Below are 10,960 nucleotides of genomic sequence, written 5' to 3'. Positions count from 1 at the left end.
TTAGATCATTAGCCGATATATGATAGCTGGTAAGCAGAGAATTGGATATTTTAGAGTACGTTAGTTGAAAACATTTACTAATGTTCAAGGAAAGGCGTGACTTCAGATACCACAAATGAAGCTTATCAATATCATCTTGGAGCCTAATTGCATCAGATGTGTTTTTAATTACAGAGAAAACTTTTAAATCGTCCGCATAAAGCAGAAATTTTGCAAAAGAAAAACAACTACTAATGTCATTCATGAAAAGTATAAAAAGAAGTGGACCTATGACACTACCCTGTGGCACTCCAGAAGATGGACGGACGGGCAAGAAGTAGCCCCGTCAATTGAGACAACACACCGTCTGTTACACAAGTACGACTCCAACCAACGCAGAAAAATAGAATGAAAGCCAATGCAAGCAAGCTTTTGAATTAATATACTATGTGACACTCTGTCAAACGCTTTTGAGAAGTCTGTATAAATACAGTCAACTTGAAAACCTAACGAAAAAGACTCGAAACAATATTCACTGAAAACAGCGAGATTGGAGACAGTAGATCTACCAGCGACAAACCCATGCTGATATGGGGAGATAATAGATTTAACTGCAAAATTCAATTTGGCATTGACTGTGTGTTCAAAGATTTTCGAAATAGCGGAAAGCTTAGAAACAGGTCTATAATTACGTACGTCACTTCTGTTACCATTTTTAAAAACGGGCATTACCGTCGTAAGCTTCCAATCATCAATAAAAGTACCTGAAGATAATGATTTATTAAAAATTAACTTCAAGGGATAAACTAATGCTGGACAATTTTTGATTAAAGTTGCAGATAGGCCATCAACATCCACATGTGTAGAGGGTCTTAGTTTAATTATACCATTACTTATGTCTTCAGATGAGAGAATTAATGAGCCAAAGTTGAGAGACGAGGAGATATTAGAAAATTCTGCAGATGTAACGTCATTCTGAACGAAATTCGACCCAAAATATTCTGCAAACAAATTTGCGGCATCACTTGGCGTCTCCGCAGCTTTATCACCAAGAAATATTCCTGTGCGTAAGCTGCAGCATCCTTTCTTAGATTTCACGTAGTTCCAGAACAATTTGGGGTTAGATTTAATATTCAACTCAGTGTCACGAACATAGTTACTATAAACAGTCTTATTTAAAGAATCAAACTTCTTTAAGAAATGCTGATACTTAACGAAGTAAACTTGATTTCTTGAAGTTTTAAATTTTTTATAGAATTTGTTTTTAAGGTTTTTTAGCTTTTTTAAATCTTTCGAATACCAGGGCAATTTATAAGGCTTTTTCTTTTTAACCGGTATTTTATCCAGGCAGAGTTCATATAAGATTGACTTAAATATAGAAAAACAGTATGCAGTGTCTAGGTTAGTAAACAAGTCATCCCAGTTAATGTTCGACAATAGTTCATTAAAACTAAAAAAATCGCATAATGAGTAATTAAATGACAATTTGTTGTCCTTAATAGCGGAAAAACAATAAAAGTCTAACTTTATAACTAGTGGAATATGATGTTTATCCGTAGCTATAATTGGGTTAATACAGTCGCAAATTCGGTAATTCAAGTTATCATGACAAAAATAAGATCTAATATTCTGTTTAATTCGTTAGCAAAACTATTAATTTGCTTCAAGTTAAGACTTAAAATACTATCTACTAAATATAGTTCATGATTGGCAACCATATTATGAGCTATGAGACTAGGGCATGACTCACTGCTAACCCAATTAATATTGGATAAATTAAAATCTCCCAGAACACATAAATGGTTATCACGTAAATTATTTAAAACTAATGATGAAATGTTATCAGCATGTGCTTTGTATAACTCATATGAGCTTCCTGGTGGTATATATGAGGTTACTACATACAGGGATTCTTTTGAAGAGTTGCCACTAATATTGACGCAAAGTTGATCCAGAAGTGAATCATCATTAGCTAGAGAGATCAGGAGCGCGCGTAGTTCGCGCTTGACAGCAACGATTACACCGCCACCTCTTTGGCAACCAGTTTTTACAGCATCCCTGTCTTTACGAAAGACGTTGAAGAGGTTAGCATCGAAGAATTCAGCATCAAAAAAGTTTGAGGTTAACCACGTCTCAACAAGTACATAGACGTCGTAATCCATCTGCGCAGTAAAAGAATGCACGAATTCAGCTTTTGTTCGCATGCCAGACATATTTTGGAAATATACCCTTAAGCTATTAGCAAAAGGAGGAGAATTAACTATGTCTGAAGCGGCTGTTGTTGGTCCTTTGGAAAAAACCGAAAAGGTTTGACCGTCACGTTAAAGGGCCAGATTTCCGAACTAAGCAAATTCGGAAACATTGTCTCCGGCACTTCCAGCTTGAAGTTTACACGCTTTAGACTTGAAATTTCAGCACCTTTTTTAACTAGTTTATAGCATACTAATATATCTTTGTTCAAACCCGCCTGATTGGAAACATAGTTTATTATATTTTCTTCCGAAACAGATGGCGAGAACGACGCTAGATGTAACCACTTATATCGGACAGCCACGTCCAAGTCTTTGCTAATGTTTGTACCAACAACCCTTACTGGTTTTTTACCCCTTTTATTCTTAACAGTAGACCACTGTGCATTTTTGATCTCTGCAGAGCTAACAGCAGGCGCCAACGAGTGTGTAACATTCGCTGTCGAGATATCAGCAGTCGTCTTTAACATATCAGCATATGTGTGTGTGTGCGCAGCGTTCATTGGCAACGCCGAACCGGCATGAGTATACACATTTTTAACAGCAGTACCAGCGGCAACAGAGACAGCAGGCATTTCAGTGTATGTGGAAGTGTGTGTAACATTCGTTGGCAGCATGATTCAATAATACAAGGTTCGATAAACTGACAGTTGTCTCTCTCGCACCGCTCCCTTAACAGTGGGACCGTGTTGCTTCTTTGCAAATTTACATGGAAACAGTGTAGCTTTGGCGTGAAATAAAAGTATAAGCTTTTGTGCAATATGTTTATTTGTATATGCATATGAAGCATATTTAACTGATGAAAACCTAAGCATTGGATGTTTACATCAATCTCATAGTAGTCTTATTTTAATTTTGAGTCATTTTGCAGTTTTTATACGGCTAAATAGCATATAAATTACGTAATTCACGTAGATATATCAATATTACGTTCAACATTTCGTTTAAAATGCCAGATTTCCTGCAAATACATAAGAATTTACGAAAGGAATTTCACAACTAATTGCCTACTTTGCGTACTTTTCTACTACCATTTTCGAAACAAGGGATTGCATTCTTGCCCTTTCTCTGTCCTTCGTAAATGCAACCTTTTGTAAGGGAGTGTCAAACCGCAGCTGTCAATAATTATCTAACCTTGTATTATTGAATCATGCGTTGGCAGCACCGAGCCAGCATGAGTGTACACATTTTTATCAGAAGCACCAGAGACAACAGTAGAGACAGCGAGGACATTATTAGTAACTACAGATGATTTAGCCTTAGTTTTGGCTTCCATGCGCGACATGATCGCAGAATTGTTAGTGGTACTAACATCCATAAGTGCACCATTTTCGTAATTCGCTTCTTTTTGGCTACGTACCTTCACAAAAGCAGCACTAACAGTAGCACGTAGATCTTTGATTTCCATTGTGAGTGATTTTATAGCATCATCTTTTTCCCGAAGGCTACGCTGCATATGTAAGAGATCCGAATGCATGCTGTCCGCCTTGTTTGTTAATTTATTATTATTTTCATGAAGAGTTGAAATGAGATTATGCATACGAGCATTCTCAGCACGTAGAGAGACGATTGCATTGAAAATCGAAACCAACGATACCTGCTGCTTGTTGTTGGACTCACTAGTGGTATCACTTATTGCTGTACTAGTTAGCTGGTTAGGCAAGGCACTTTTAGGAACTTTGTGTTGCTGTGGGAGGTTGTTATTACGATGGGCACCGATTTCTTTGCTAGAGGAATCCGAAGCAATGGCATTAGTAGCAACACCACTCTCGTTAAGAATAACAGGAGGAGACGGGGAGCCTATCTTTAAGAGAAGATATCGTTACTTATCTTACAAAATTGTGGAGGAATAATACAGAGTACATTTTTGATGAGTAATGTGCCTTTTTAAGGTCCCGAAAATCCCGGGATTCTTGGCAAATAATTCCGGGGCTTTCGGGATTTGTAATTTGTACTGATGGCATTAACACAAACTACCTTTCTTCACCAGTATTGGCTATATTTATTTTTTTATTTAATAATTAATATTTTTTTTATAAATATCTAGCTCACTATACATACATATAACACCGCGCGAAAGTAAACTTTAAACACAAATATCAATATATTCGCGAAACCATGGGCCTAATATATTAAAATTGCTTTTTAGTTTTTCATCTGACGTCAGTAATTTAAAAAATTCAGAGAAATGAGCTTAGAGAAGACGTATTGGTATCAAATTAAAGAGGAGATCCTGTAGAATTTAAACAGATTCAAGTTTATGGTGCAGAAGGACTGGTAAGTAATTAAAATGTCCTTTTAATATTTTATCCTTGAAATTTCAAAATATTTGTTTTTGAAAAAAATTATATGTTAAGGACTTATATAAACTCGATAACATCCCCAAATTTCGTCCTTCTAACTTTATCAGTTTAAAAAATTGCCCATTCGTCCTTGTGAATCCAACAAATTTTAACTATTCTTTAATTCTAAAGAAATTACCTCTTGCATTTGGTACCCATATTCTTATTCTACATTCCATTGAATTTTTTAAATAATTTTTGGAAATAATCATACCTTTTAAATTAAAAAGTCCTTTAAAATAAATCCTGACGTCAAAGAGCAAAAATAAAAACGGCACTTTAAGTAAAAAGTAGGTTTCAAATCCATTTATTTATTATTTATTTTATGGTAGGAGAGCTTCTCAAACAATATAGAAGCAATTTTTTCGATTTAAGTTGTTGAAAAGTAATTAATATCTGAATCCCGGGATTGTGATAACGACGTCTCGAAAATCCCGGGATCGGAAAAAGCTGAAAAATTAACATCCCAAATGTCTATACATCTTTGGTTTCGGTAGGGGTAAAATTTGCGAAGCTCTAACGCATAGCCCAGCAGAAAATTTCGAAGGAATTCAGTAGAAAATTTTTATTTTCATTGGAGTTACCTTGTGTTTAGTTGCTATTGCAAATGGTTGCATACATTTAGGCATATGCAGAGTAAGAGGAAATGCGGTACAATTGAATATTACTTCCGATTATGCAAACTCCGCGCATGTGTACGGCTTTATACCCATATGTATACATCCTTAAGATTGTATGTATATACATATCGTCACCTGAAATGTAAAAAGACGTTACAAACAGCTGAAATACAAAAAGTCGTAACTAGAAAAAAAATTCAAAACTCAGTTTTGGATTGATATGATGGATTTCGTCGAAATACAACTCCCACATCATTGTATGAGAATAATAAAAAATATTAGTCACGCCTTTTTCCATTACAGTTACGAGGTTTTTACGTCTTTTCGCATTTCAGGTGACGATGTGTATGAACTCATTCTTTGCAAGTGGTTTTGATATTCGTAGCATGGTTTTAGGCATATGTTTTGTAGTCTCGAAAAAAAGCATGGCGAAAATTTAAAAAATACTGAAATCTTTTTAACTGGGTCCGTTTATAACAGCAAACAACAGATGGTATGTTGTATGTATTCATGACTTTAACGTAAACCCAGCCACAGATGAAGCAGAACCACAGATTATATTCCGAAAGGAAAAACTAAATTTAGGAATATATACAAAAAGAAATTTTCAAACTAAATGCCCAAAAACAGTAATTAATGCGGTGTTTTCAAGATATTTTAACGCTCTTGAGTCACAAGTATATACAAGTATGGCTGACTTCCAAAACGTATCAATACAATGTTTGGATACTGTTATACTGCGGTACTCAAACTGTTTGTATATGCAGAGTTGCAACACATTGCAACCATATACATTGCACATTTTGAATATTCAATATAGCAATGAACAATTTTTCTTTTTTCCATTTTTAAAACACAAATGGTAACCAATAACAAACGATGCATCAACTTTGTTTCTGATGCGCTGATTGCTCTAGCGATGCGTTTCGATAACTTTTCGGCTGCGTTTTGGAACAGTATACATTGTCAATATTTTGTAGTTCCACGTTATGGAACCCTATGCTTTGTACGTATGCAAAGCAAATGACGTTTTGGAAGTCAGCCTATCATATTTTATCAATTATAATGATACTTTCATGTATTAAAAGAATTCAAAATGAATATGAATACAAAAATTTAATCAGCAAAATGATTAAAATTAAGTGAAATTAATGTTGAATTTCTAACCTAACCTACATATGTAACTGAACCGCCTAATAATAGATTTACATATAAAAAGATGATCCTCATTTTCGAACTTAGCTCCCTAATCTGTAATTAGAAAAGGAGATTAGCCATACAAAATTATATTTATAAAATAAACCAACCTAGTTGTATCGTTCACTTGCGAAGAAGAGGAGGTGTCAAATGTAAAAGTAAACCAAAATTGACGCTAGTGAGGAAAAGAGGTTTGCAAAGGTATTTTTAATTAAGTATTAAGTTAAAATATATTTAAATAGCATAATATGTGTAGCAGAAAAAAGTAACCACGGTGGCACAGAGAAGAAGATTAACTTTTCCTCGAGTTGTGTGAATTACAAGCACAACCAATTTGACAGCTAAGGAGCTTTGATTGGGATTATATTTATATGTAAACGTACTTTTATGCTTTTCCGTACGCATATGTCTACACATCAAATTTCATAAGTACCTAGTACTGACGCCTTTCTCCTATTAGTTATGCGTGTAGCGTAGAGTACTAATTTGAACGTCTGCCACCACATCTCCGTCGCAGGGGGTTACAGGGGGTTTCAATTATAGCAAAAAAATGCATAGCCGCATACGCGAAACTTATTGTACTTATTTGACATATAAAAGCTTAAAAGATTCCAAGGCAAAAGTCGTCTACCGCCCACCAAAATATCGCAAAAAAAAAAAATAATAATTTAGTGATTTGTATTCTAAAAATATTTATCTATTATTATGTATGTATACAGGGCGTCTCAGAAGTAACCTGCCAAACTTGAGGAGAAGGTAGGTGGGGCCGAGAGCTCCCTGAAAAGCAAATTTGTTTCAGGTAAAGTGGCACGGTTTTTGAAATATTGAAATTTTTTTGAATTAAAAAAAAATCGGGCCCTTTCATGTATTTTCTTTAACTGCGGCTACAAACAAGGCTATACTTAGTAAATTTTTTATGTAAAATACCTCCAGATAGTTGCTTCTCCATACTCAAATGCAGTGTAGTTAAAATATATTAAGGAACCATTATAAAATTAAGACTATTTTGGGATTTTTAACTTTTTGATATGTTCTTCCCCAACTTTGACTATCCGTGGTGAAAAAAAATATACTGAGCTATAAGTGCACGCTACATAAAATAATTGTTCATTTGATAGAGATTTCAGAAAGGTGCAACTCTTGCTATTTTGAATAGAAAAAAAGTTAAAGCCGCTTTTCTGTGTACTGTGTGACTGAGGCACGCTAGAATGTATTCAATATATTGAAATTTAAGTTGCTCTTGTTACCGACCAATGACATGCTAAATAGTACAAAGGTACATTATCATCTGCTTCTGACATTACTTTCTGATACTTTCCAGAATTCGCGAAAGTGGATTTTGTGAAATTGGACCCTTGAAATTGACACTATGACATAGAACGCGCAGTATACGTACGGTGACCATATTAACCAACGTAAAATAAAGGACATTTTTTTTTTAATGATTTGGAATACGTACATACAACTTGGCTGATAAAACTACCTTACCCATATCGTAATTTAATTCAAGTATTTACCAGTTAATTATATTATTTAACTGTACAAGTTCCAATGCTGTAGCGAAAAATTAAGCCAAATCCTTTTCAAGGACTTCGCCATCCTTTGCTACCAAAATGCGTTTACCATAGTTCATACTACACGATGAAGCCAGCACAAGTGGTTCAAAATTGGAATTCAATGTTCATAATGCACCGCTGCCTTCATTTTTCAACCAATTTTTACTAAAAATAAAAATAAAATATTTATTTTGGTGAACATTTTCTTATAACATTTCAAAATTTTTTTTTGTGTATTTTTTTTTGTTTTGGGAGAACCATACAATTGTTTTCAACTAGTTTTTTTTTTAAGTAACATTTATTAACTGGAACACGAGAATACATTTTCTTCAAAATTGCTACTTTATCTGCGTTTTGCACTAAAAAATTTAATATAATCAAATACAAGTTCAGAAATCAGGCTGAACTGGTCTCTTGCAAATATCGTAAGCTTTCATAAAAAAAAAATAAAAATTAATCATATTAAGTGAAAAATGAAGGCTCCAGTGAATTACGAACACTAAATGCCAGTTTCGAACCACTGTCCAGCAGGGGGTTTATTGTTCTCTTTCAGTGGAACTGGAAACTCAGCGTGCAACACGATCCTGGGCACAACTTTCCCTGTGCTTTATAGATTATACAAAGATTACCGAATAAATAGAAACGCTCAAGTGGGGTGCGAAACAAACTGGCGGAGGTTTTCATTATATTTTATAAGGGACATTTTTATGTTTCATATTCTGCGTTTAAAAATTTATCAACTCTGGAATTATTAACTCTGAAAAATGCAGAGCCGATTTAAAGGACAGTTTAAGAAATAAAGGACAAAAGGCGTCCTTTATTTTGAAAAAAAATTATAAAGGACAGGGGGTTAAAATAAAGGATTGTCCTTTGAAATAAAGGACGGATGGTCACCGTAAGTATAAGTCGCATGAATATGCAGATATTCACCTAGTTTACGGTGAAACTTGCTGTAATGCCAGAGCTGCTCAAAGAGAATGCAGAGTGACACGCCATTAGTCGGCATCCGGGCCATGAAATATCTGAAGGTAAGGAGGCCAGATGCGCTGATTTAATCAGTACATGTGCTGATTTTTTTCTATTGTACTGATTTTTAAGAGCCCGAAATCAGCACGCAAAATCTACTGATTTTTTGAGTTTGTACTGATTTTTACATTTAATAAATACTTTTGTAAATTGGTGTAATTGACATTTGCTTGAGGTTTACATGTTCAAAACAAGGGTTTTTGACAACTCATACGTGTGAACAGATTGAAACCATTATTAAAAGGGTGTCAGCTGGCAATTGTTTCGTTTCCTAGGATTTCGCAAAATAACAAGTTGTTTCGATTCAACCCAACCCAACTTCACGATTTGCATGTTTTACAGGATTTACAGGAAAAGCTGGTTTCGCCATTAATAAATCTTATGAAAGGTGGTGGTGAGTTCATCATATATTAAGTACACTGAGACAATGACAATAGGAGATAATGTTTTGATTTTGATTGAGAAATCGGCTGTCAGTATGTCAAACTTAAGACGACTACTGCTACGGTGCAATGTAAGTTCTAAAAATTTGGAAAAGGTGCAAACTACCGACTGTTGGATATGATATATGTAGCTTTGAATGTGAATGTTGTATTTAATAAGCACACCAACTAAATATGTTTGAAATTTGTAGCTTAAAATATGCAAACAGATTCTGACTCGAGCTCGTCTTCTACTGTAACTGAATGGGCTACAATTTTTTTTTAATTTTCTCAATTTTTAAAAATTTGCTAGAAAGTTTGAGACTTTAACTCACTTGTCTTTTGTTATAGAATTAACTATATTTTTATCAAAAAATTTAATTAAGTAAGGAAAGAAAAAAAAATTTTTCAAAACCTGTCAATACATTTTACTACTATTTTCGTGGCTATTTTTATGGCTTTGTACTGATTTTTGATCCCAACTGTACTGATTATATCACTATAATATCTGGCCAACCTATCTGAAGGTAAGTAATTTTTATACCTTTATTGTTTGAAGTCATTCTTCTTCTAACTTTAATTTTTCACTTTCTTAAGGTTGCATCCTGGTAGGCGTGGCGGCGAGACAGGACGTCCTACAACGGTAGATGTTGAAGTTGTGTTAGAGGAAGTGGAACAAGCTTCATCGATTACAGTGAGAATGATGGAAAGACGGAATACCAAATTTTTTTTAAGGTACCGATGCCGATTAATCGGCTTATGGGGAAAGAATCGGCCGATGCCGATACCGATTCCAGAAAAATTACAAATAAATGTATTAATTCATAAAATCAGTTAATTTAACGGAGTTAACAAGAGAAAACAAATAATTGAATTAATTGGCTTGTTATGCAACATTACATACACATGTATGTACATACATATGTACGTGAAAATATATATGTACATACATTAGGCGGGTCAATTTTTTTTTTCGACATCCGCAAGATGGCGCTTCAAAGCAAATCTTCTATATATTTGTGGAAGTATGTATGTATATATGTACCAGGTTGCAGCCTGAACGGATGTACAGAATCGAATAAAATTTTGCCAAAGTATTGCCATGACTCCTGGACCTGTAATAGGGTAAAAAAATTGAAACTCGCCAAGGGGGGGAGGGGATGAGGGATACCGCCCATAGTGAAAATGTTTAATCAGCTCTAATTTCGGAATTATAGTCACATGAACTCGAAATTTGAAATGCACAGATACCTATGTTAGGTGCTTATGGAAAGATATATGTATATAAATGAGTTTGTAAAAAGGGGCGTGGCACATCTTATAGGTGTGGAATCTTTTATCAGCTATAACAGCAGTCAGTATTAGTGATCTCATTGTATTGGATTTTGAAGATTTGTTATAATTGATCAAAGTTAAATTCAAATAAATTATAGATGATATGAAGTTCACCGGGTCATCTTCTAGTCTTAAATATATACTCAGTTAATATACGGATTAATATTTACTAAAGTGTTACGAACGTTATTTTTTTAAAACAATAAGAAAAAAATAACTATAATTTAAACCGTT

General features: G+C 34.3%; 1 pseudogene; it reads right to left on the bottom strand.

Moving 5' to 3' along the window:
• Positions 1-3,357: 3,357 nt before the first annotated feature.
• The window catches only part of LOC108366252 (ATP-dependent RNA helicase DBP2-like), a 39,953-nt pseudogene continuing 32,350 nt past the window's right edge, over positions 3,358-10,960 (bottom strand).

This window comes from Rhagoletis zephyria, unplaced genomic scaffold (genome assembly GCF_001687245.7).
Source record: "Rhagoletis zephyria isolate East Lansing unplaced genomic scaffold, Rhagoletis_zephyria_1.1 Rzeph_scaffold_02202, whole genome shotgun sequence".
Taxonomy (NCBI): Eukaryota; Metazoa; Arthropoda; class Insecta; order Diptera; family Tephritidae; genus Rhagoletis; species Rhagoletis zephyria.
The sequence above is the reverse complement of the archived record's forward strand: the minus strand, read 5'-3'. Positions and strand labels throughout refer to the sequence as shown.